The sequence below is a fragment of the Oratosquilla oratoria genome, chromosome 29 (assembly GCF_046742065.1).
Source record: "Oratosquilla oratoria isolate Oo_2021 chromosome 29, ASM4674206v1, whole genome shotgun sequence".
NCBI classification, from domain to species: domain Eukaryota; kingdom Metazoa; phylum Arthropoda; class Malacostraca; order Stomatopoda; family Squillidae; genus Oratosquilla; species Oratosquilla oratoria.
Genome location: NC_134805.1, coordinates 39,537,365 through 39,564,864, shown reverse-complemented (window position 1 = coordinate 39,564,864; position 27,500 = coordinate 39,537,365). Strand labels below are relative to the sequence as shown.

At 47.0% G+C, this 27,500-nt stretch overlaps 1 protein-coding gene across 4 annotated transcripts in view; it reads right to left on the bottom strand.

Moving 5' to 3' along the window:
- LOC143040729 (uncharacterized) overlaps positions 1-27,500 on the bottom strand; it is a 316,050-nt gene that overhangs the window by 182,099 nt on the left and 106,451 nt on the right. For all 4 annotated transcript variants that reach the window (XM_076212105.1, XM_076212102.1, XM_076212103.1 and 1 more), the window contains exon 3: positions 1,415-1,481. The gene's annotated coding sequence lies outside the window, so the exon portion shown is untranslated. The remainder of the gene's footprint in view (positions 1-1,414; positions 1,482-27,500) is intronic.

The window sequence follows — 27,500 nt, the reverse complement described above, 5'->3', positions numbered from 1 at the left end:
GAGTGCCGAAGAAAGAGAGAAAGGAGAGAGGGAAGGAAGAAGAAAAGTAAGAGGAAGGTGAGGAAGAAGAGGAACATGAGGAAGAGAAGGAAGAATGAGAATAAGAAACATGAAATGAATAGTCAAATATACGAGGAAAAGGGGAAAGAGGGGGAGGCGAAGGAGAGGGGAACATAAAAGTAAAGGAGAAAGAGAGGAAGTCTGGGGGGATTAATATGGGGCATGTTAAGAAAGAGGGGAAAGTCTGAGGGGACTTATATGGAAGACTTAAAGAAGGGAAGGTTTGGCGAGGGGGAAAAGGGGGAAACAGGGGACGGGAGTTGAATGACAATAACACGAGAAGAGGGGGGAATAGAGTGGGGGGGGGAAAGAACAAGGTATGGAGGAAAAGGGAAGAGAGGAAGAAAATTAAAAGTTGGGGGGAGACTAATTCGGCCACGAAGACCCCTCGATCCCTGCAAGGTCAGGCCAGGTCTTAGGAGTGGAAGGCTTTCTTCTCCTCTTCCTCCTCCTCCCCCTCCCGCTCCTCTTCCTCTTCCTCATCCTCCCCCCGACCAACCTCTTCCTTCGGCCAACCGACGAATGATGAGATGGAGACAGAAGAGATGCAGAAAGGGTGAACTGAGGAGTGATGGAAGATGGGATGAAGGGTGAGCGAATATGGGTACATAGGGAGCAGGAGAGGAATGGGAAGAGAGAGAGATAGATAGAGAGAGAGAGAGAGAGAGAGAGAGAGAGAGAGAGAGAGAGAGAGAGAGAGAGAGAGGTGAAAAGAGGGATATGAAGGCCGGAGAAACGCAGAGAAGGGAAACGGAAGTGAGGGGAGGCGAAAGTGAGGGGAAAGATATCAGTCTGGGAGAGGGCTCAGAAAGGGAAAGAGGAAAGTGGAAGAGGGAAAGGAGGAAGCTGGAGGTGGGGCGCGGGGAAGAAAGGGGGAGAAAAAACGAGAGGGACAGAGGGGAGCGGAGGAGTGAGGAGAGAAGAGAAGAGGAGAGGAGAGGAGACGGAAGCAGAGAGGATGGGAATGGAGAGGATAGGATGGGAGGGGAAGGGAGTAGGGAGGACAGATGAGGAGAGCAGAGCAGAAGAGAGGAGGAGAGGAAACGGGGGAGGGGGATAAGAGAATGTAGGTCAGGTGAGGGAAGCATACGGGTGGGTAGGTTACGTGAGGGAAAGGAAAGGGAGGGAAGGGGAGGGGAGAGTAGTGAAATTGAGGGGAGGGGAGGGGAGGGGAGGGGACGGCAGCGAGGATAGAGGAGTCGAAGGGAGAAAGGCACGAGTGTTATAGAGAGAGGTGAAACGAGAGGAGAGAGAGAGAGAGAGAGAGAGAGAGAGAGAGAGAGAGAGAGAGAGAGAGAGAGAGAGAGAGAGAGAGAGAGAGAGAGAGAGAGAGAGAGAGAGAGAGGCAGCTCACCTGGAAAATGTGATGTGGAGAGTGTTGGAGGCGCGGGGGTCAGCATACAGCGTCGGCACGGCAGCTCCTGCAACAAGGGGAGAGACAAGAATCAGCATGGCGTCAGCATGTTGTCCCTTCAGTTATGCTGACACAATGTCAGCCGAAATTATCACCTCCAGTCAACATCACCTCCCGTGTTCCTTTCTTCCGTGTGGGCACGTCACAAGATTATGTCACCGCAGTATGTCACGTTTAGGACTAGGGAACGTGTTAATGTCTTGTCTGAGGGGACACGTGACATAGTCAGCGAGGGGATATCACGTGGCTGTCGAGTCTACGGTGTCAGCCGCACGTGGAAAGGCCAGCTGTTACGTCAGCAGAACGAGGAGAGAATGTCACAAACAGCGCCCACGAGGAGAATGTCATCTGCGGGGTCATTGCAAGACTTTAACATGATCGGTTTAACGCTTTCCTTAACGGGTGATCCTTTGTATTTTTATTATGGCTGACGCCAGGCGATTTTATTAATCTCCGTGGCTTCCCCGTCAGTGGCAAAGGGGCGACAGGCTCCCTCAAGTGTGGTGCTACGTGCCAGATAGGCGAAAACGCCAGCGCCTCAAAAATATGTTTTCGTTGATCAAACTTTGGACAGCAATAAATCAAAACAGTTTTGGCGTCTTCACCTGTCTGGCACGGAGAGCCTCAAATCACCCCTTCCGGCCCCGGTGGCACTTTTCCTTTTATTCATTTTATCGTCTGGCGATTTTATTTATTTCCGTGGTACCCCCCCCCTTCTCCCATCAAGGTAGGTTAAGTTAAATTTCATTAGTTTAACGATGATATTGAGGGAGGACCGAGTCAACTTTGCGTCGTTTGAGGAGCTTAACTGCCGATGTCAAAGGATGCTTGTAGCATTACTGGTAATGGGCTCGAGTGCTGGTCTCTAACACGGAAGCTTGCTATACACCGCCACGAGCGTCTCCGTGCGTATCCGTCATCTGGGATTTATCACGGACAAACAACACGTGACTAATTGTGCCACGTAACGCCGGTGCAACGTGACATGCGATGCTGCCGACTCTCTCTCTCTCTCTCTCTCTCTCTCTCTCTCTCTCTCTCTCTCTCTCTCTCTCTCTCTCTTCGCCAACGCAACTCATCAACGTCTCTCGCATCAAGCCATCGACATCCTCCTGTATGCACACCACTAACAGTCAACAACAACAACAACAATTAAAATAAGGACAATAACAACAACAATTACAATAAGAACGACGACGACAACAGCAAGATTCTTCTCAGTCCGTTATCGTTTACTCGCTGTCGTTTACAATTCGTCGAACCCCTCGAGGGATCGTGCTCTCATTAAACAAATCAACTTCATCCCCTTGACGGCCTATCTCCGTCCCCGAGCCAGGGACGACTCGTCAATTGCACGACTTATTAGCATCACGGACGACGACGACGACGACGACGACGACGACGACGACGACTCCCGGGTCACAGCCAAATGTCGACATTTTATGAATATCAATTCTGGAGCGGAGGGGGTGGGAGGTGGGGGAGGAGGGTCCCTGCGGCACTCCATCGTCTTCATACGAGCCAAAGGAGTCTCTGTAGGCCTTTGTCGGCTCACTGCTCACCTTTCCCGTGAGCCGATCACGGAGGGTGGCAGACGACTCAACCGAAAAACGAGTCGACAAGACATAAACTGTCATGTCGATGGATAAAGATCAACGACTTTTCACTGGGATAAAGGCTACTCTGGTGTGTGTGTGTATGTACGTGTGTGTGTGTGTGTGTGTGTGTGCTCGCGCGCGCGTAGGGTGAGTTGACTATACTGTACAAAACACGGGCAGATATAATAGACAACGAGACAGGCACATACGAGGGGCGGTGGTGGTGATGGGGGGTGGGGGGGAGGCGACCTTGCCATCTACTCCGCTGTTGGGGAGCCCCACCATCCAATCAATATACAAATCATCAACATTTTAACGAACAGGAGTAGCGGCAGATCGTGGATACGTACATCCACGGAGACCAGCATGAACGCGATATAAAGTTGCTGGATGACTCCAGCGCACTCTCTCGACATTTGGGAGAACCTTTTCAAGGGTATAAACTGGAATCCACGAGGAGAGAGACGGGACTCTGACGCCGTCCAGCAAGAACTATCGTATGCGGTGGTATCCGATCATCTGGTGCATCTTCCAAGATCACCACCACCATCGCCACAACCACGACCATCATCACCAGCAACAACACCACCATCACCATCGTCATCACCACCACAATCAAGAGCACCATCACCACACCGTCATCACCACCACCATCACTACCATCGCCAACATCATCACCACCACCACCACTTTTGTTACGCTAGCTCCACTACCATCGTTTCTATATCAACATCAGTAAGGAATTTATTCCCCAACATCAACTTAACACATCACTGGCTCACCGAACTTCGCTGGAACTTTCCCAACTCACAAACTCCTTCCGTCATGGGAGTGCCGACCACTGGCTTTATTCTGGCTGCCGCCATGTGACAACAACAGAAGAACATAAGAATGGAGGAGAATGGAGGAGACTGCTAGAGACTATAAGGCCTACACTAGGCCAATTCATCTCCAAGACATCCCTTCAATAGGAAAGGAGTTTCTGCGATATGGGTGCTTTTTAGTAAATTTGTTTTGGCTAAAACCACACGATTTTATTCAGGATTAGGGAATCCACTGTCCTGAAAGGACAGGGAATGAGTGAACTAAGGGACTGGGCCAAGGGTGAAAATGTAGAATTTGGTGGCCACAACTTGTGGTCCTCTGTGGACCCCTAGGACTTCTTGGACCACTCCCTCGGGGTCCAAAGAGGCCCACAAGTGGGACCACGAACCGAAATCTAGTGGTAGTTAGTGGATGCAAAGCAATTTTATTCAATGTTGAAGTCATTACCGGGAGGTCAGAAAACAGAACAACATAAATCGGAGGTCTACGAACAAACCGACTGGGAACCAATGGTGTGGAGGGAGAGGGTGGGGAGACAGTAGGATAGACCAAAAACAGCAGCAGCTGGTAGCTGCGCCAGCTGTATGATTTCTCGCAACTCGGACTGTCAGACACTAAACAGCTGAGAGAGCGTAGTAATATGATAGGCCCGTATACTGTTCGACAGCTTTAACAATGTCAGGTTCCAACAATTTGCCATGACTTAAATGATTACATTTCATACGAGTAAACAAGATTGTGTGTGTGTGTGTGTGTGTGTGTGTGTGTGTGTGTGTGTGTGTGTGTGTGTGTGTGTGTGTGTGTGTGTGTGTGTGTGTGTGTGTGTGTGTGTGTGTGTGTGTGTGTGTGTGTGTGTGTGTGTGTGTCTGTAGCAATTGACCTTACCCAGTTTAAGTAATTCTCTTTAGAGTCTGCAAACGAACCCCGCATAAGATCGAACCTAACACCTAACTAAAAGGATAAAACAGATAAAAAATATATCATTTTTGTGCTCTGCAAACTACTACAGACGCGTCAAGACTGGTTCCGGTGTATCTTGTCCTGATAATCGCCGTTATGGTAATGACCATCCGTAATAGGAAACGTCGAATGCTTAAAAATATTACACATTTACACACATACGCAAACCCCAAGACATCCACAGACCTTTTCCTTGGACGTAACGTATAAAGAATCTTAGACAAACACGAAGACTTCTTAGACAAACAAGAAGACTCCTCCTCCAGAACAGCCCATACACCTCACCATCTACAGCATCATTGTCCCAACCTTTCCCGACTCTACGGCGCCACCCGCTGTGGTCAGGTCTAGGCAGTCTAGCACACCCTATACCTTATTACTAAACGGATAAAGGGAAGTGTCTATATGCATCGCTTCCCAGCATCCCCTGTAATCCATTTAGCAAGCCAGGTTGGGAAACGCTGATCTACAGCAACGTTGTCGTCCTGATATTGGCACTTCCAATCTCTGTTATCTTCTTCACGTGCGTTGCAATCGTCAATTTCAACCGAAACGGCTTTCTCTCTGCCGGGCTTAAGAACACACGTCCCTATGATTAAATCTCTGTAAAGAACGGGGGGGGGGTGGAGCTACCCTTTTCCTCAAGTCCTGATTACCTCTATTGTGGAATATCAACATTTAATCCAATTAGCACGGAAGATATCTACACCTGCATAGACGGGTCTCACCAAAAAGGAAGTCTAGAACTCTTAGATTATACCGCTGTGATGAACGTGTGGACAAAATACTGTATATTGTCAATATCTATCTCAAACGACTCCAACGATCACTTTATACTGACTCAATCTATTTACTCAATATATTGACGCAATACACTGAAACGATATATTGACTCAATTTATTGACACAATATATTGACACAGTGAATTGACTCAATATACGGACATAATATATTGACACGATATATTGACTCAATTCATTGACAAAATATTATTGTTCCCTGCTACATGGCTCATCAATACCATCCTTGCACTGTTAGTAATAATGCACAATACTATTGTGCAATAGAATTGATCGTGTGGAGGTCGCCTCGGCGCCGAATGGAACCGCTGTCAACCAAAATAAAATATACAGCTTATGGTTCGTAGCCACATGTAAGGAGTCAACAAAGCAGGAGCGTATCTCGCAATTCCTGCGCCTTGGATAAATACACTCGAGCATACTTACAAGTTTAACTAATTCATTAAATGAATCCTTATGCAAACTAATACGAGCCCAAACACACATTCGCACGTGCCGCATCGCTACCCTCCTGCCTCACAAGGGCCCTCGGTGACTGCCCTCTGCCCTGGCTGTCTCCGTCACACCTAAACGCCTCCTGGTGTAAGCTCCTCGCCGTAGGCCCAAGGCCCGCATTCTTAAACAAAATTTCGGGGCCCCTGAAACCAAGCGCCATGGAAAGCAACTATGGTCCATATTCCTCGTGAGCATAAGGCTGCTTATCGCATGGTGTACCTTTTCAATCCCTGGAAATTCGTTTAAGAATACGACTTTCAGACTTCCCCGAGATTGGGTGAGGCGGACACACCTAATCACTGGTCGGGAGATCAAAAGCCAAACAGCGAGCTTCCAGGATCATGCCATCGCCCTGTGTCTAATGTCTAGACTCGAAGAACCAGCCCCACAGGGTACATTTCAAGCTAGACAGCGAGAGCATGCACACAAAGTCATCGTAAGAGCCACTTCCCATCCCCCCAGATCGACTACACCTTCTGTAGGAATGCTCGTTCGGGTCTTATCGCTCCTTCAGAAGCCTCGTTTGGCCTACGTGTACCCAGAGACTGCAGGAGAACGCTATCTATCGAGTACGTGCGAATTTCGCATCTCGGGACCCAGTCTCAGGCTAGTTCGACACCACCGCCATCAGGAATGTTCTTCCGTTTCTTATTGCCTGTTCCGAAGCCTAGCTAATTCCACGTCTAGCCAGGGCCTACAGGAGGACATTCTCTGCCGCGAGCGTGCGAATAGCCGTCTCAAAACGCCCCCTTTATCCCGAGTTCGACAACACCTGCAGCCGTTTCTTATCGCTTCCTCCGACGTCAGGCGTGTCCGGTTCCGTAGCTCCGCGGAGCGTAGCAGCAGCGCAGGCGGGACCCGAGGCTTCCTCAGCCGTAACAGCTCCTTGGGCCGCTCTGTCTGCAGCTGTCTGCATGTGGGTAATCGCCTCTTGGTCTCAGGTTGTATAAAGCGGCTGCTGCGGTGGGCCTGGTTTAAGTGCTGAGTCTTGTTGCGTTTGTGTTGAGGTTTGTGGTGGTGATGGTGATAATGATGGTAGTGGTGGTGGTGGTGGTGGTGAGGCCGGGAAGTCTGGTAGGGAGTGTTGGTGACCGCCATGATGGTGACGTATGTGATGATGATAGTGAAGTACTTGTGTGTGTGTGTGTGTGTGTGTGTGTGTGTGTGTGTGTGTGTGTGTGTGCGTGTGTGTGTGTGTACACGTATGTACTGTATATTCACGATCAAATGGTATGGAAATGAAACCATCAATCTCACGGCTTAGACCCAACCCTAACGTCCCTTACTGCTTCCCCTCCAAGTCCTTCAGGGCCAAAACCCCCCTAAAACACTAAAACCTTGCTCGTCTCCTCTTCAGCGGGGGCCACGGGCAGACAGAGTAAAATATTAAACAGGAGAGAAAATCCGCCGGGAAAAAAACATAAGCACAACAACGCCGAAACAAGCAAGCAATCGTGCTCAGCCTACATTCACAAAATATCCAAATATAACTCAATTCCTGACAATCGAAGCTCGTCATCAAACGGTAGAGAAGCGTCACACAGTCGATCTACGTCACTGGGCCAAAGCACGCGGCTAAATAATAATAGGACCCCGACTAAGCTTTAAAAAAAAAAAGTATACAAATGGGTGTTGGTTTGAAAATAAGTCACAATAAGTCATGGATCAGACACGCACACGGAGACACAAAAAGCGGACTGGCACAGACATGTACGTACGTACGCACGCACGCACACACACTCGCACGCACGCACGTACAGCGCTGCGTTGCTCAGATAAAACTCAAACAGATGCAATACGTAACTATATCTCATATGCAGGGATGGGGGACACGAGCGAACACGCAAACAGTTAAACCAACACCGATATTGAAATACATATTTAGTTAAACAAACATACAAGCGTAAGGTATACTAACACGAATATTAGAACACACACACACACACACACACATAATGCATAAAATGTGCACACAGCAAATCATATTAACATGCATAATCAAAGGACAAATATTCACATACAAAAAAAGCAGAATACACATGATGCAAATTAGCTTTAAATGTCTGGACAAAGCAAGACTGCGAAGAATAGGTATGGCCAAGCTCCACGCAAGCTCACCAACAAATTGTTAGGTTTTAATTTCCATGCAAAATAATGAGAGCAATGATGATAATAAAGATGGTGACAGCAATGATATTAAGAATAATTACATTAGTAATGATGGTAATGATAATAATAATAATATTATTATTATTATTATTATTATCATTATGATAATGGTTATGATGACAATGATGATAATAACGATGATAATAAATGATGATGACGATAATGATGATGGTAATAATAAACGTAATAGTAATGATAACAATGATGATAACGATGATAATAATGATGATGACCATACTACTACTGATAATAATAATGATAATAATAAAAATAAAAATAATAAAAATAAAAATAACAATAATAACAATAGCGTCATATGAGTGGAACCTTAATATGTAAGAAGAAAAAAAGAATACTTGAAGAAAAAGAAAAAGTTGTAGCAAGCACTGGTCCAAAGTAAACAAAGCAGCATGCGCCACTCGCCAATACTCGCGTAATTGTGTCTCGAACCGCGTAAATAAAGACGCGCAAATCAAGAAGCGTAAATCAAGACGCGGATGAGGGCACTAAAACACAAACAAACAAACAGTCACGCGGCCGTTTAGCCTCCGCCAAAAGACTGGCAAATCAATAGATAAGCACACAAGCAACGCATGCACGCACAAAATCAAGTTCTGCGTGCAAAAATCAATAGAAACAAATGCTATATGACACACACGAAGGTTATTAAATTACAAACACACATGTATATGTAATGAGACGTATGCTCTCTCTCACACACACACACACACACACACACACACACACACACACACACACACACACACACACACACACACACACACACACACACACACATACATACACACACACACGTTCGAGGCCAGGCGCACTCAAACAGCTCTCTTCGTACCTAAGCAACAAACAAACGCACGCAAACAGATCCCGGCGTAGTTCCCAACGCACGCAAACCAGGAAATGCACGCAGACGAAATACTCCGCATGAACGTCTGGTTCCATGTAGGGCTCAGTAGACACGCACACACACACGCAATCTCGGGAGAACGGCAGGAAACAGGCACGGGCATTGGTCTGACATACACGCATGCACGCATGCACACGCAAGGTCGCTACACGTACGCACGCAAACTACTCGGAGACAGAGCTTGCAGCAGCCTTTGGCAACTGTGCATCCCGTGTCTTAAAGCTGACCTGCACGTGCCTCTCTCTCTCTCTCTCTCACTCTCACTCTTCCCCCTCTCTCTTCCTCCTCCTCTTCCTCGGTCCCCCTCCCTCCCTCCCTCCCTCCCTTCCTCCCCACCACACACTCTCTCCCTCTCTGTCTGTCTCCGTCTCACTCTTCAATACCCTTGATGGAATTTAGCAAAGCCTATGTAATCTACGCTCATCTGTCTCTCACTACTTCCTCCTGTCTCACACGTCACTGTCTCATTTCCTGAAACCCGTCTATCACTCTCACTCACTCATCTCCCGTTTCCCTTTCTCTCACCGTAACTCACCTCTCACGGACTCCCGCTTTCTCCGTTTTCTACCACGCTGCTCTCTCTCTCTCTCTATCTTGCTTTCCTCTCTTTCTCTCTTTTCCCTGCCCCGTCCCCCTCTTTCCATTTCATTTCTCATATCGCGCGTACATTCTCCTATTATTTCCACTTCTGCACATTCACCCCTTCAGTCTCGTTCCCTCTCTCTCTCAGGCTGCTCTTACTCAGCAGGGAACCTCAGAGACTTCTCGACGTCGTGTTGGCACTTCCTCGTTCCTCTTTATCCTCATCCAACCTCTCTCTCTCTCTCTCTCTCTCTCTCTCTCTCTCTCTCTCTCTCTCTCTCTCTCTCTCTCTCTCCCCTCTGTCAGCCTGCTACCTTTAAAGAAAGAACATGGATAAGCGACACCCTTGTCACGAAGAACTAAGGTAATCGATCTCTCTCTCTCGTAATAGCAGCATTGCTAACCCATCCATGCATTACTAACAAATTCTCCATGATCTTATAAATCTATACTGACGAATAGCGAGTTTTACTCATGTAAAAGAGGCCCGACCTCGGAATACCAAAGGGTTACTGTGTAGATCAATAAATTCGTCTAATGAGAATCAGAATGAAAAGAGAATTAGAACCGGGTTTAGAAGATCAACCGAGCTAGGTTAGAGCCTCTTACTGTCAGTGGTGTCACGATTATGAATAAAATCGCCGGCAAACGGAACTCGTTTAATGGTGGGGTTGATAGTTTGACACTAATTAGAGGCCAAAATAAATTATCCTTCTCTGCCATCTGGGAGATTTACAAAATAGCTATTTGGATGTTATTTGTTAATGTTACTTAACCAAAGTTATTTGAATGTTACATCTATCGTAATTTACCCCGTTGGGTGCCATGTGGGTCACACGTGTATTACCCTGACATCATACAGTCAGCCCATTGGTTCACTCTGCAGGTACAGCTGATTAGTATCACCTTTTCTTATTGTGTAACTCAGTCATGTGCTAAAACGAATAGGTATAGATTATCCACGTTGAAAAGGAGGGGGAACAAGAAGATAACCTTGGAAGTAATACACTTCTTAGATAGCATTATCCATGATTCATTTACGTTTCGTGAAACAAATCTCACAGTAGCACACAGGAGATACTAAAGGTGATATTAAATGTCATAATTCATTTCGTATTTGGTTTTACTTCATATAATTACTGAGTCAGGTGTTAGGACAGAACACTTGATTATTAAGTATAAACACACACACACACACACACACACACACACACACACACACACACACACACACACACACTGAGACTAGACAAGACAGAGAAAATTTCGACGTCTGAATTCTTTAACCTAAAGCCATAATTCCTTCTATCGACTAAAAACGTACCTACGCATTTTATAACAGCTTATACATAATATAGTGTTTCCATTATGCATACATAAATGCTCATAAATTGTTCAGTCACTTGGATTCCACTAATCTAACCTTTGCCACGTCACTCCTGCACACTTCTCTATCTCGTCTCTCCACCTGTTTGGTCCCCATCTTCTTTACTCATTAAATTAGCGGCGTCTGGCCGGTAACACACTTGCTCCTTCTTTGTGGTTACATTTCCTGCTCTGTTTTATATCCGTTCTTTCAAAAAACTCCATAGTATCTACCATTCCAGTCTACTCCCTAAACTAAGTTGCTTTTTCTTTTTTACTTATTTATTTATTCTTTGGCGTTAATCCCAACTACGATCTCTCCATTACACTCTACACACTCTTAACTTTGCCTCTATCGCCCTCCTCATTTCACACCTACATATCATAGCTGAAGTTATACACTGATTGTAAACCTAGCGTTTCAGGTATTATGGTGCAATGCTGTAGCGATGTTCTTTTATGAGTCAGGAGAAAAGAAAGGCAGTAATCATCAGCCAATTTGTTTGTCATCAAATGTATACAGTATTTTCCAAGGTTCTTTTTTTTTTATTTGGTTTAACGTCACAAACTCCCCCCCTTTCGGGAGGCTAGGACGGTGCCCCTCACAGAGGGGTTTGTAGCGTGGAATTTAATGAACCATGCCCTTGGTTCAACTCGCCTTGAGCAGGGTTCGAATCGCATCATCTCGACCTTCGCCGCAAATAACGACGCCCTAACCCGCTCGGCCATGGTTCTTACACAGTAAATAAAAAAATAAATGAAAATTAGCAAAAGAAAATGCCGGCTTTAAAACTGGACGCATCATTATCGACTACCAACAATAAACGGCAGAATAAACGGCGAAATGAAACTTTGTACGCAAACAGGATGTAAATGAACACACTGAAAAGATTCTACAAAACACTTAAACGGGAAGTAGTGCTGTAATTCGAGTACATAAAGATGCAGACAAAATCAAGATCGAAAAAGTAGTACGGCAAGGCAATTCAACTTCGTCCAAGTTAGTTACAGCTTTCTTCGAGGGCAATTAGAGAGTTGATCATCTGGGAATGGAAAGGTCGGAATATTAATGAGGAATATTCTTATTACCTGAGATTTACAGCTGATATCTTTTTTCAGAGACAACAAAAAACTTGTCAGATATGTTCAGTGATCTCAATAAGGAGAGACTTAAAGTAGGTTTGAAGATGAATAAAAGTAAAACCGAAGTTATTTTCAACTCAAATTCAGAGTGAGGCAATCATATTTGATGGTGAGAATCTTGAAGATTTTGCTTGTTTAGGTCAAATGCTAAAACTGACTAAAGATAATGGATATATATATATGAAACCCTATGGATGCAGAAATATTTTTTTTTCTAATTCCCAGTAATTTCATCATGAGAACCTGCGAATACACTATTATATTTCAACCAGCATCATTACAATGAACCTTCCTAAATAATAAAATGTTTCTTATCAGACAGAGGGAGAGAGAGAGGGGAGAGAGAGAGAGAGAGAGAGAGAGAGAGAGAGAGAGAGAGAGAGAGAGAGAGAGAGAGAGAGAGAGAGAGAGAGAGGGAGGGAGAGAGAGAGAGAGAGAGAGAGAGAGAGAGAGGGAGAGAGAGAGAGAGAGAGAGAGAGAGAGAGAGAGAGAGAGAGAGAGAGAGAGAGAGAGAGAGAGAGAGAGAGAGAGAGAGAGAGAGAGAGAGAGAGAGAGAGAGAGAGAGAGAGAGAGAGAGAGAGAGAGAGAGAGAGAGAGAGAGAGAGAGCATGAACTCATGTGTATGTGAATGTGTGTGTCGTCCCCACCAGGTCACTGAAATTCAATTTCCTCAACTTTGAACACCTTTCTACTCCATAACTCAGCTCCAATCGCGAAAAAAAATCCACTTGTAAAGGTAACGCTAATATAATAACCAACTAAACCCCCATCCGTGTGTGTACTGAGTGCATAAGTTTTATACAGTAAATATTAGGGGGGTTTTAATGGCACCCACACGGGTCCAGAGTCACGTATAATTCCACTTCGTATGGATAGAAGCGCTAGTTAGGGGTAGGGGCACCGAAACCCAATACAGTAAATGAATATCAAACAATAATCGATTTCCAAGTGCCCTACGGGGAAAACAAACGAAGACTAACATGTTTTTGACGTTAACACTTCTAATATGTTACAGCAAACATCCTCCTTCCGTTTTCTTTAATGTGTCCGATAACGAATGACGTCGATCTGATCTCAGGACGGGAGCGGCTGCTAAGGATAGAACTGTTTTCCCCCCTTTTCCCGACTTGATGAGAACAATTACACTAACTATAAACCTTCTTTGCCGTCTTGTCAAAAAAAAGTGGGGGAACCACAACGTCAAACTTCGGAGGGAAAATATGACGTCACTTGAAGAAGGAAAGTACCCGAATTATCCGAAATCCAGGTTGGGAGAGGGGACGGCGGGTCCTGTTAACAAAAGAATTCCGTATCTGCGAACGGGCCGTTCTGCAACAGATCTTTCCTTTCTAACTCTTTCTATTGACAGACAATCCTTCACGGGACAAATAACTATATTTCCTCTCGACATTTGAAACTTAGTAATGAGCAAAATACAAACCAACAACACAACAGGAAAAGGTCAGTTCCAGTACCATTTGGAAACTTACGTCGGTTCCAAAGAAAAGGCGCACCACTTTGACCTCTGGGTGACGATCCTGGGATCCGGGTAAGCGTGCGAGTGTGTGTGTTAATCCACGGGGCAGTGGCAGAACTTTTCACAATCAAGTCAACAGCAAGTTTCAGTCACTCGAAGAAGATAATTTCATTTCTTTTCACGTTTCTTACTTCTCACTAAAGACCAAATAAGCAATATCAATTAAAACCTAATATGATTGGTCACCATGTTCCGTTCTTCTACAGAAAGTTTAAGAAATCACAGATGAGTTTCAGGTTCTATGTACGCATGAAGATATCTGTGTCATGAGGGTAAGTGGTATATGTGTGAGTGTGTGTGTGTGTGTACGCCTGAGTGTGTGCTCGTAAATACATATGCATCTATGCAGGATAATTAATCCCACATAAATACACACACACACACACACACACACACACACACATATATATGTATTTATATAATGCATGTATGTATGTATATTCATATATACATATATAAGCATACACATGGATTCAGATATCGATATACGCTCGCCTTTTACATGTTAAGCCATTTGCCTAAATTGCGCTGTCATCCGTTTGGTGACGCGGATTGTTCGCGCATTTGATATTTCGCTCCGCAAATATGGGGGAATGTAATCGGGTTGTGATCACGGTGTAGGCTCCGTGTGTATATACGTGTGTATACGTGTGTGTGTGTGTGTGTGTGTGTGTGTGTGTGTGTGTGTGTGTGTGTGTGTGTGTGAATAATTATGAGCGCAAGAGCACTTCGTGTTATGTTCGACTTTGCTCCTGGCTCGTGAGTAAACAACCCCTTTATTGATGCTGAACGGCCACCGCTATCTAACACTTGTATGTGTAAACATACAAACATCTATACAATACATGTGTATGTATACACACATGTATGTGCGCTCCTTTACTCATTTATACATAACATATATACAACGACTTTCCTCGTTATCCATATTCACTTCTAAGGAACAGATAATGACACCTCGATGTTACATTTCGTATCGCATCAAATTACAATAAAAAACAAACAAACAAACAACAAACTTCTCCTCCCTGAAGGGGACGGAGGATGAAGGCGTCTATGATGCCGCGCTACATCAGCTGATCTGAATGACGACTCCTGTAGTTCCTTTATCGATCCCCTTCTAGGAACCTTAAAGAGCGTACAGCTGACCAGAAACACGGATGCACATTTGGGTTACCCCACCATCTCTATCTCCATCACCTTTAGACAGCAGATTTAGGGAGGTGTGGCTTCAATCCCCTCCCCCCCACCTTCCCCAGCCCCCCTAACCTCATCTCGTTCGGGTCATTTCATGATTTCTGAACTATTATTCGATAACTACAGGGATTGTCCTTGGTGTTTCTTCTTTTTGTATGTTGAGACAGTCACTCACGGAGAAGATCTGATCGTCACAGAAGGAACATCTATAAATCACTAAAGTCATTCGTCTTATAAGAACTAATTGGAATCACAACTTCTTAAATCCCTTCAGGGACGAGGGAGAACACAAGCTATGACTAGCTAGTAGTTCTATTATTGTCCATAACCATTGTGTCTGTCTCTGTTACTAATCTTCCTTGAAGATCTCTCTCTCTCTCTCTCTCTCTCTCTCTCTCTCTCTCTCTCTCTCTCTCTCTCTCTCTCTCTCTCTCTCTCTCTCTCTCTCTCTGTCTCGGGCCCGGATTGTGAGGTCCAGGAACCGCAGACTCGGGAGTAAATCAGCGGCCTACAAATTTCCGGGTTACATACTCAGTCTGGCCGTCAGGTTTAAAGCTCTAGCGGGGTTTTAGTCCCTGCGCAGTGCTGGTCCACAATGTCGACCCCTTCAAAGAGAGACCGACAAGTTCCGTGTGCTCACAAGATGTCTGTCCAATTATCACGTGACATTTGTGATGTAATGTCGTCGGTATCGTGACATTCACCACCATCTCTTTGACTGTAAATTATCATCTAACATTGTCTCAAAATTAGAAAAGAAAGAAGGGTGAGAGATATTTTGCTTTTTTTCAATGTCTCCCTCTCGCTTTATCTATTTATTTATTCATTTATTTATTTATTTATTTATCTATTTATTTATTTATTGCAGCTAACCTTCTTGTGAACCAGAATGACTCCTACTAATTTGTTTCTTTATGCATTACGAAAAGAAGGCAAATTCTTATTGATCTTACATCTCTGAAAGTGTGTGTGTGTGTGTGTGTGTGTGTGTGTGTGTGTGTGTGTGTGTGTGTGTGTGTGTGTGTGTGTGTGTGTGTGTGTGTGTGTGTGTGTGTGTGTGTGTGTGCGTACGTGTACGTGCATACGCGCACGATCAAACGCAGCAAGCGTTGACGCAAACAGACTGCGGACGAATGAGACGAGACCTCTCTCTCATCGCCGGCTAACCTTTGCAGAAGTCCAACAACATTCCCTTCTTCATTAAAGCAGCGGCAGCAGCAGCGGCAGTAGCAGCTATCACACATAACCACTCACTATTCTTTACGCATCTACTGCAACCTTTCTCTACGGCTCGGCGATTTGCTGTCATGACGACAACGAAGGTCACACCGCATACCCTGGCAATGACCTTCGCTCCAGCCAGGATAGAGATGTCATCGTGACACGCGCGCCGGAGAAATCGTCAAGGAGACTCTCCAGGCTCATCCCGATGGAAGCGTACGGTGACTGACTACACGTGACACGGGTTGTTCGCTTGTGTCACGGGCGGGACGCGCGTCATGCGTGAGGTATGCCCCCAAGTGTCACGGACGCTCTCTGTCGTGGGTGTAATGGGTTACGGCCACCCTCACGGAAATGGGTTTAATGGGTAATTTGTGTCAGGGGCGACCTAAATAGAAACCGGCATGTCATGGCTAAGGAGTGTCATGGGTGATGTATGTCAAGAGCAACGCATGTCATGGACGGGATGCGTCAAGCGTGGCGTATGTCATGACCAGGTGTACCTTGGTGTGCGTTTACCTAACTGTAACGTGCAGGAAAGGATCTACGCTCGTGGGGTGTCGTCTTTTTTTCTGTCATACCTAGTTTTGAATTAGCTTACGATTTTAGCTTGGACAATATCATATAGGATTTGATGCATCTATAAGGAATACTGTAGATGTGTGTGTGTGTGTGTGTGTGTGTGTGTGTGTGTGTGTGTGTGTGTGTGTGTGTGTGTGTGTGTGTGTGTGTGTGTGTGTGTGTGTGAGGAACGGCTTGTGCTATAGAAGATATATATTCTATATAATGTGTAAATTTTGAGTAGTCTGTTTTAGGAAGAAAAAAAAACACGCGCTAACCCTTTGAACATTGTTCACTAATGAACAAGTCTTATGGAAACCAAGGCTAGGTGATTCCAGTCAGCTGAGAGATGAACCCCGAGGTGGGAAGGATCTTGATCGATCCCTAACTGAGCAGTAAAGCTGTATGGCAACAAAAGGTATACCGTGCACAAAGGCACTGAACGGGTTAAAGGAGATGTATACGTTTGTGGAGACTACACGCCCGGACTGGCTACCTACTTGTATCGGTATATGACGAACTTCGATTTCGTTTTGATGTTCAAATATTTACGCCCTTTTCGTTTCATTACAGATGTTTCGTTCTTTGTTCAAATTGCCACACTTTATGTCCCACAACACGAGTTCCTGGGTGTGGTAGGTTTTGGTAAAGCTGAGTAAGCCATGGCGTCAGGGAGTTGGGTTGTTGTTGCTGTTGTTTTGTTCTTGTTGAGGATATAAAATATCTAACCGAAATACATCTAAGAAGATATGAAAGAAGAGTTACTGTAAACTATAGTGAATCCCGTGTGGAAATTCTGGGTTATTATGCAGTCGTGTAACGATTATGGGTCCTCAATGGGTATCAATATGTCATTCGAATACATGAAAAGTCATATCATTGTTTACCCATAAAAATAGGGGTTGTGTGTAATCATGGGGGGATGGGTGCTGTAACAATGGGTGAAGTCTTGGGACTTTAGGGCGAGTTTTGTGGTATTGTAAGATGGCGGTGTTTTATGGGGTAGACGGTGATGAGGAATGGGCCGCCCATTTGGAGTTTTATGAGTGTTTCTGGCACTATAAGTAGTGTAGTCTTAATTCTCGGTACATTAGATGTTATTGTAGCAAATACATTAAGTTACTCGATCCAGTAGAGGAATGATTAAAAAGAAGATAGCTGAAATGAGGGAGAGTAGAATTCAAAAGTGGTCTACTTGTTCTTTTGAGTAATGATTATTCACCAATCATAAAAAAAGAAAAAACAATATGCCGTGTGAATCTGATCCGTGGGGAAGACACTAAAATCCTCCTAAAGTATTGGTTATATAGAATTGATGCAATCAATACTTGGAGAGAAGTTGTGAGTGATGCCTGATTGGGGGAGGGTGAGTGTAGAAGGGAGGTGTACACACGGAAAGAAGAATATGTGAGGAAGGTCAGTTATCAGTCAACACGGAGAGAATGATGAGAGAGAGAGAGAGAGAGAGAGAGAGAGAGAGAGAGAGAGAGAGAGAGAGAGAGAGAGAGAGAGAGAGAGAGAGAGATATTACGTGGAAATGAGAGACAGCGAAAACAAGCGATGGTATTATGTAGGCCACGCTTTTATCACGTATTCACATATCCACATATTCGCCCGCCCATTTTATCATTGATCTATACATTTATTAATTTTTTGGGCAACTGATATATTTCTCTATTTGCTTATCTATTCGTCTGTTCGTTTGTATTTTTTCTATTTATATATTTCGCCTTTTTTGGTTAATGTAAATAAAATCATACTGAATGTAGGCTGAGATAGCCAATGCGGGGAGACAGATACATGTTATCATACGGAGAAGGGAAATTAAGCCTCACTGAAACACCTGCACCAAACATGAACGACAACGTCCTGAGGACCGCAGCCCAAGATTCCCATGACTCTTAAATGTGTGCATTCCATAGTTGTAGCAGTTGTGGTTGTAAAGTTTTGTGAATTGAGGTGTATAGGTCACCAAATTGGGTTTATGTAGTTCTGTTATGTTGTGGGATAATGAGGTTTTAATTGGTGTCCGGTTAGGTTGGAGTTGGTTCGGTTGCGTTTAGGTTAGGCGAGGTGTTGCGTATTCCATCGTTTTAGATGTTGTAGTTGTAAATTTTTGTGACGCTGAGGTGTGTAGGTTATTAAACTGAACTTTTAGTTCTGTAGCGTTGTGGGATAATGAGGTAATTGGGGTTAGGTTAGGTTAGGTTAGATGTTGTTGGAGTGGTTTACACTTTAGCGCCCAGAGGTTATCTTAAAAGCTGAGAATAAAAACAAAATGTTTAAAGAAGGCAAAACTGCGCGTTGAGGCTGTTCAAACAATTGGTCTTTAGCCAGAACAAAACTTCAAATAGAGACGCCGAGCGGTGATGGGTTTAAGGATTTGTTTACCGATGTATTACTTTACATTTTAATGGATGATGCGAGCGTGTGAATCGGGAGGAGTTCCTCTTAGCTGTAGAAAGGGCGACTTTAGAGTGTATGGGGGAGGGGGGGGAATGTAACCAACTTCCTACAGGTTGTGCTGGAGCGCCGCTGTAACAAGTCACGCATTGGAGGCAAAGGTCACTGCACCGGTTCAGCGTTGGTTGCAAGAGGGGAGAGGCGAGGGGAGTGGAGGGGGGGTGCCTGGAAGGGGAGGCGAAAGGAGGAGAGGGATGCCGGATGCTTTGGATAAACACATGTCTTCCTCCAAATGGTCAACACTCACGGGGCAGGAGCCTGAGCCCACCTGGCACAAAACACGTCCGAGTGCCAAGAGGCACTATCATCTTGACAACAGAGGTTGACGCTTCGTACTGTCGCCATGCGCCACAACAGACATGAGCCACTGCCATAACATGCCCCGTGAGTGAGGTACCACCAGGCTTGGCATATATCAGGCATATTTTGACACGTATAACACTTGTCACAGTTTCAGGAATCATTTTGCACTGTACACGTAAAGCACATAAACACTTTCTGGTGGTCTCTGTCGGCACAACACCACTATAAACACCTTGACATGGCTGGCACCGTATCATATCATTATCAATCCACAGTCCGAGATGCCTACACACAGAGCCACTCGCTACACTGCTCAAATGTCATGATACAAGGCTATTTCTCTGTGGTTCACTGTCAAATGAGAGGACGTGAATGCACTGATCCAGGCACTGCTTTCTCACGTGAACGTCACCCGCGGCACAAGTCGTTGTGGTCCTGAGAGGAATCCTTGGCACTTTCGGAGAGTACGTGAGATCAGTGCGAGGTGCCACCTGGCACCAAGGAGGTTGGCCTGGCACTCACTGGGTCAACGACACTGCATGGGTTAGTTCATCTTCCCTTCGTTTCCCCTTTGATAAAAAGAGGAAGAAGACGAGGAGGAGGAGGAAGAAGAGGAGAGGAAGGAAGAGGAGGAATAGGAGGAGAAAGAAGAGGATGAAGGGGAGAAGGAGGAGGAGAACAAGGAGAAGGAAGAAGAGGAGAGAAAACAGGAAGAAGATGAGGAGAAAGAGGAGGAGAGGAAGGAGTAGGAAGAGGAGGAGGAGGAGGAGGAGACGAAGGAAGAGAAGAAGGAAGAGGAGGAGGAGGAGGCGAAGGAAGAGAAGGAAGAGGAGGACGAGGCGACGGAAGAGGAGGAGGAGAAGGAGAAGGAGGAGGAAGTGGAGGAGGAGGAGGAAGAGGAGGAGGAGGAGGAGGCCTGCGGCAGAGTCGGCAGGACCTGGGGCCCATCAGAGCCGTGAAGCCATTGTCGGTAATTCCGCAAGCGGTAGGTTGCGGCGAAGGTATGCACACCTTGCTTGGCTAGCTGCTGCTGCTGCTGCTGCAACGGCAGACACTGAGCAGAACACTACCTTAGTCTCGGATTGCTGACACACACACACACACACACACACACACACACACACACACACACACACACACACACACACACACGCATGCGCACACAAGTGCACGCAGCCACACACACACACACACACACACAAGTGCACGCAGCCACACACACACACACACACACACACACACACACACACACACACACACACACAAACACAAACACACACACTCACTCAAGAGACGGTACCCCACGAGCGCAGCTCTATTCCTTTACAGTAAACACAAACACAAAAACACAAGCACTTCAACATGCCCGAAGGTCCGTCCGGCCGCCCGTCCGTCACTGGCTGGCCTGTGACACGGAACCATAGCCGACCCAGTCACGTGTAACTTGTCTTAGGCTTGCTGCACTCGAGGGGTCTTGGCGGGGGCTAGGCTGGGCTCGCTAGCCTACCGACCACCTCTTCCCCTACTCTTTCTCTTGCAAGAGTTAGTGCCACTCTCGTTTACTGCCTCGCTGCAGAACGGTATGGGGAAGGGGGGGTCTATTTCCTTATCCCCCCATTTGCTTCACTCACGATACTTCCCCCCCCCACCAGACCCCCTTTTTTTCTCGTAGGGTAGGGTAGGGTGGGGTAGGGTGGGGTGGGGAGGGTAACACGAGTCGGCCGGGACAGGTAACAAACGGCATGTCAACACGGGACGAAGAAGAGAGCCCGAGCGAGAAATGGATAAAAGTTTCATGTGTGGGGCGGTTCACGATCACACACTACTTCCTCAGAGGCTCCTGGCGGAGGAAGAACAGGAGCTCCGTGCGTACGACTCCTTAAGAAGAACAATACAGAAGAACACCTTCACGATTTGTATGTTTACCTCTAACTGACACGATATTTTGTATATATATATATATATTTTTTTTCTTTCCAGTTATCTGTCGTCGTTATTATTCCTTGGTAGGGGGCACGGGTGTCTTCCTCCTCCAGGGGGTCGGGTTGCTCGACTGGCTGGGCTGGCACTTGGGAGTCGGAAGAGCCAGCAGAACAAACTGGAGCAGACTAGGCACGGGGACCTCGCGGGGGGCACTGGCGGAGGGGAGCGGGGGACACCATGGAGGGAGGGAGGGAGGGAGGGAGGGAGGGAGAGAGAAGAGAGAGGGACGAGGCGGTGAAGGAGGAGGAGGAGGAGGAGGAGGAGGAGGAGGAGGAGGAGGAGGGAGAGGAGGAGGAGAAGGAAGAGGAAGAGGAGGAGGGAGGAGGAGGGGGTTGGAACGGCATGGTGGAGGGGAGATGAGGGGAAGGAAAGAGGCGGGGAGGAAGGAGACGAGAATGGAGGGGGTGGGGTGAGCGGAGGGTGGAGCATATTAAACAGCACGTTCAAGGTCGCAGAGCCAGGCGAGGTCAGGAGAGCGGGAGGAGGTGGCCCCCCACCCCGCCGACCAGCGCCGCCCCGCGCGGGGTCGCGCCCGCGGCCGCACACTGCGACGGCGGCCTAGGCGTGCTTCCAGGCGGCCCGCCCTTCTAACGATCCGACGTCAGGAAGGTCCTGCCCGTCCGCAGACCAAGGGAGCTCTCCCTCGAAGGAATGCGTAGTCTTGTACGCATGCACGAATAACACACATGCACGCAAATCGAACGCACGCACGCACACACACACATACACATAGACGCACACATACGCATGCGCGCGCGCGCGAGGCTTGCTGATGGAGTGGTTAGCATCGAGGGCTGCCACGATGGAGATCCAAGTTCCCGTCCCGTTCAGAGGGTGTATATTTCACAATCTCAGCCGTTACTGTCTCCTTTGAGCAAGAGGATGTATATGTTGTATGTGTGTGTGTGTGTGTGTGTGTGTGTGTGTGTGTGTGTGTGTGTGTGTGTGTGTGTGTGTGTGTGTGTGGTGTGTGTGTGTGTAAAACCAAAGCATTACCCGTAATTTACAGTCGATCATGGGTCCAGCGCTTTCTAGACCATGGTGATACACGCACACACGTGCACACACGCGCACACACATAAGCACGCAGCCGCCAACCCAATCCAAAATTCACAGCCTTAATAAATTCTCCACACCACATTACCACCCCTCCAAGAGCCTCCCTCCTGTCCCCTCCCCTCCCTTCTCCCCTCCTTTCTGTGCCTGCAGAACCTTCTCTCCCTTCAGAAACCACCTCCCTCACCACCTACCTCGAGTCCTGCAGATGCAGAGACTCGAGGGCGACCGTAAGCTGGGGGGGAGGTCAGCAATATCAGCAACTGTGAGGGGCTTCCGACCCACGTTAGCCAAGAGGGCGAAGAGGAGGAGGAAGAGGAGGAGGAGGAGGAGGAAGACGTTGAAGAGACGAAGGAGGAGGAGGAAGACGCTAAAGAGAAAGAGTAAGGCAAGGAGGAAGAGGGAGAGGAGGAGGGGGAGGAAGAGGAAAAGGAAGAAGTTTAAGAGAAAGAAGAAGATCAAGACGCCTAAGCGAAGGAGTCGAGAAGGAGGAAGAAGAGAAGAAAAGGGAGAGAAGAAGGAAGGAGGAGGGAGGAGAAGGATGAGGAGGAAGGAGGAGGATGGAGGAGGAGGAGAAGGAAGAGAGCCTGAACAAGAAGAAGCAGAAACAAAAGAAAGGGGGGGGGCTGGAGAAGAAAGGGGAAGGAGGAGGAGGAGGAGAATGAAGAAGGGAGAAGACACAGAAGGAGAAAAAAAAAGGAGAAAGAAAGGGAGAGAACGGACGGCAAGGAGATTTTATGTGGAGGGGACAGGAGAGAAAGACGAGGAGGAGAAGAGAAAGGAGAATATGGAGAAGGAAGAGGAGGGGGAACAAGAGGAAGAGAAGGAGGGGAATATGGAGAAGAAGAAGGAGAAAGAGAAAGAAGAGAAAAGTGAGGAGGAGGAAGAGGAGATGGAGAAGGAGAAGGATAAAGAAGAGGAAGGGGGAGGAGGAGGAGGGGAGGAGGAGGGAGATGGAGAGGAGGAGCAGAGAGAGATAGAGAGAGAGGGAGAGAGAGAAACAGAGAGAAGTAATGGAAGCGGAAAGGGAGCTGCAAGACGATATAGAAGGATATGAAGAAAAATACGAAGAGAAAAGGGAAGAGGGGAAAGGGGGAAAGGGGAAACGTGGACGTATGAGTCACAGGAGGAATGAGGGAGAAGAGGAGGAAGATGGGACGGCAACGACGAGGACGATGAAGAGGAGGAGGAGGAGGAGGAGGAGGAGAATGCGGCCCGTTCTTGCAGCCTAGAGCTGGCCGGCCACTGCACGTGCAGGACCGTCTCCAAGGCCGCACAAGTAGCGTAGGGCCATCCTGCCCTGCTCAGTGCCATGTCTGTGTGTGTGTGTGTGTGTGTGTGTGTGTGTGTGTGTGTGTGTGTGTGTGTGTGTGTGTGTGTGTGTGTGTGTGTGTGTGTGTGTGTGTGTGTGTGTGTGTGTGTGTGTGTGTGTGTGCGTGTGTATATGTGTGTGTGTGTTTATGAACGTGTGCGCGCGCACGCAATATTTGAGTGGGCACGCGAGCGTGGGATAGTATGTGATGTGTGCGCAGGAGCGAGAAGACGTGTGTGCGGAAATTACTGTGCATCCGTGAGGGTTTGCATAAGGCTACGTGAGCGCGCGCGGGTGCACAAAAACTCGTTCGAGATTCATCAGAATCCTCGCAGACCTCGAGAAAGAGTCACTGACCATGCTGTGACCTTGCCCGTGGAGGGGCAGTGCCCCCGTAAGGCTTCCACGTGTCCCAGTTCCCAGTTCCGATTCCCTTCGAAATTGGGACGTCTTTGAGACGGGGAATGCAAGGAGCTCCCAGCACGGAGCCGTTACTCGGAGGGGTCGCATCCACAGTCTCCACAACTAAACGGCCTACTGGGATCTTCGACCTCTCAAAAGAAGGTGTGAAGCTTTTCCTTTCTACAGCCAAATACTGTAGACGCTGGACTGGGTTACCACATATAAGTTGGGTAAATACAGCTGGGGGGCGGGGGTTATCTTCGACTCCTTAAAAGGTGTGAATCTAGCTAACCTGCATTTTTTTTTTTTAAGAATATGAACACAGTTCCCACGGTGCTGTGCCTTCCTTCACACCTAACCGCCATGTCTGATGGCGTTAGTACACACACACATACCGCCAATCTAACAGCGCCACGTGAGTTGCATAATGACAGCATGCCATGCTACCACTGAGCATTAATGCTCATCTGCCGTGCGTATGCGTGAAGAAGAGCCTACTATTGCATGCAAGTGCATCGTATTTCTATGAAAATGTCTAATAAATGTATATGTAACTACATTATTCTCATGGTCATCACTGTGGACGAGTATGTGCGCGAGCGCGCGCACACACACACACACACACACACACACACACACACACACACACACAAGCACGTGTGCGCGCGCATACACACGAAATGCAAACACAGACGCACGCACATATACACGTAAGAGCGCACGCACGAACGCACACACAGTATAGACTGTGCATCCCTGCACAAGACAACTTGGTCGCCCCTCGACTTGGGGGGGCGAAATGCGTCACTTTGATCAACAAAGGAGGTGGGGGGTTAAGGAGGGGGGGGTTAGGTTTCGTATCACTTCAGTCAACATATTTTGTCTTCTACAACACCGCGTGACACGTGACGTCACACGGGACGGACGAGGTGGGGTGGGGTGGGGTGGGGTGGGGCATCCACCCGTTCGTTGGTCGATAGGCTGAATATCAGACCAAGTATTGATTCGACGTGACGTGCTGACCTACTGAGTAACGGCGCGGACGTACCACGTGACGGGTGACCAAGTGACGAATCGATATGACGTGACGCAAGGGCGATGATAACGTCACCTGTCGGGAGGAGGCACGTCACTAAGGCAGCGTGACACTACGTGAATGGGATCTCGCGCGAGACCATCACGTCACGGACTAACGTGGCGTGTTGTTTACCATCGTCACCCAAGTCCGCGTGTGGACTTGCAGCAGCGAAACATTACGTGAGAGCCGAGGATCCACGTGATGCTGGGGTCGGTCGAAGAAGCAGTGCATTCGGCAGCTCTCCATGCAGCTCTACGGACTCGTTAGACGGAGAGATTAGGAACAGCTAAAAGATCGTGAGCTGTCTGTGAGTCGCCTTGTGCTGTGCTTTGCTGTGCTCATTCCCATTTCCATGCTGTACATATTACCCTGTGCTTTCCTTTCTTCGCTTTTGTCAATAAACTGTAGGGCCATGTTAAGCTGTGGTGGATATGAGTCGCCTAGTGCTGTGTTATGTTGTGCTGTGTTAATTTCTCCTTTGGTCTTATACATCACAATCTTCGATGTTATATTTTTCGTGATAGAATCTCTTATGTGATAAGACCTAACTCTGCTCATATTAGGTCTTTGGTATACTGTAAAACCCCTGGCTGTGTGCTGTGTTACGCTGTGTTGTATGCGTTGCTGGGCCTCCCGCTGTGTGACATAGTGTGATATCGTGTTATCTCTTGAATGCGTGAGATAGCGATCCCTTTCTCCTGTGTTATCGTGTTGCCGAAGCCCTCTTGGAAACCGTGTTAAGTTTGATTGTGCTGTGTGCTAAGATTTGGTGTGTTAACAGGCCTTTCTGATGAGCACTCTACTTTACTTTGAGGTGTTACCGTGTTAGAAGTTCGACAACGTGCTATGGCCCGCCGTGTGTTATGTCAGTGACTCTAGGATACGACGATAATTGTGGCAGTAGGTAGTTGATAATAAAATAGATTGTGGAGTCATTGTAAGGACCGGTTATGTTGGCACCAAGGGTGTTGGTGATGGTGGAAATGGGCGGAAGAAGAAGAGGAGGAGGAGGAGGAGGAGGAGGAGGAGGAGGAGGAGGAGGAGGAGGAGGAGGAGGAGGAGGAGGAGGAGGAGGAGGAGGAGGAATCCGCAAGACTGAAGGCATTGTTGGCAATGTTGGAAGCGGTTGTGGTGGTGTTGTTAATACCTCCGTCACGGAGATGGTGCCAGTGTTGGACGAGATGGTCATTGCGGCGGCGAAAGGCTTAATACCTGAAAAGGTGTTGGTGTTGGCAGTGGTGGTGATCACGATCTTGAAGATGATGTTGGAAGAGGTGGTGAAGGTAGAGCCAATGGTGTTGGTGCTGAGAATGTTGACAGTCGCGATAATGAAGTTAGTCAATGTGGTGATGGTGGTGATACTGGTTGTGGTGAAAACACAAGTAAGAGATTTGTTTAGAAAAAAACAAACAAGGAGGGTTTTAGCTACACAGATATGGAGGGGAGAGAGAGAGAGAGAGAGAGAGAGAGAGAGAGAGAGAGAGAGAGAGAGAGAGAGAGAGAGAGAGAGAGAGAGAAATGAGAGGAAGAAGAAGAAAAAGAAGATCTATGATTACAAGAAGAAAAAGAAAAGTTACAGGAACAAGAGGAGAATTCAGACGAAGAGGAGTTGAATGAGGATCAATGACGGTGACAAGAAGAAGACGAGAACTGAAAGGAAGAGGGCGGGGAATGAGAGGAAGAAGAAGTGAAGGAGAATCAACGACGACGATAAGAAGAAGACGAGAAGTGGAAAGGACGAAGAAGAAAGAGGATTTAAGACAATGACGATGACATGAACGAAGAAGAAGAAGACGAGAACTGAAAGGAAGAAGTGAAAGAAAATCAACGACGACGATAAGAAGAAGACGAGAAGTGGAGAGGACGAAGCGATGACATGAACGGAGAAGAAGAAGACGAGAACTGAAAGGAAGAAGTGAAAGAAAATCAACGACGACGATAAGAAGAAGACGAGAAGTGGAGAGGACGAAGAAGAAAGAGGATTTAGGACAATGACGATGACATGAACGAAGAAGATGAAATGCGATTAATGTGCTGCTGGGGTTGAGCG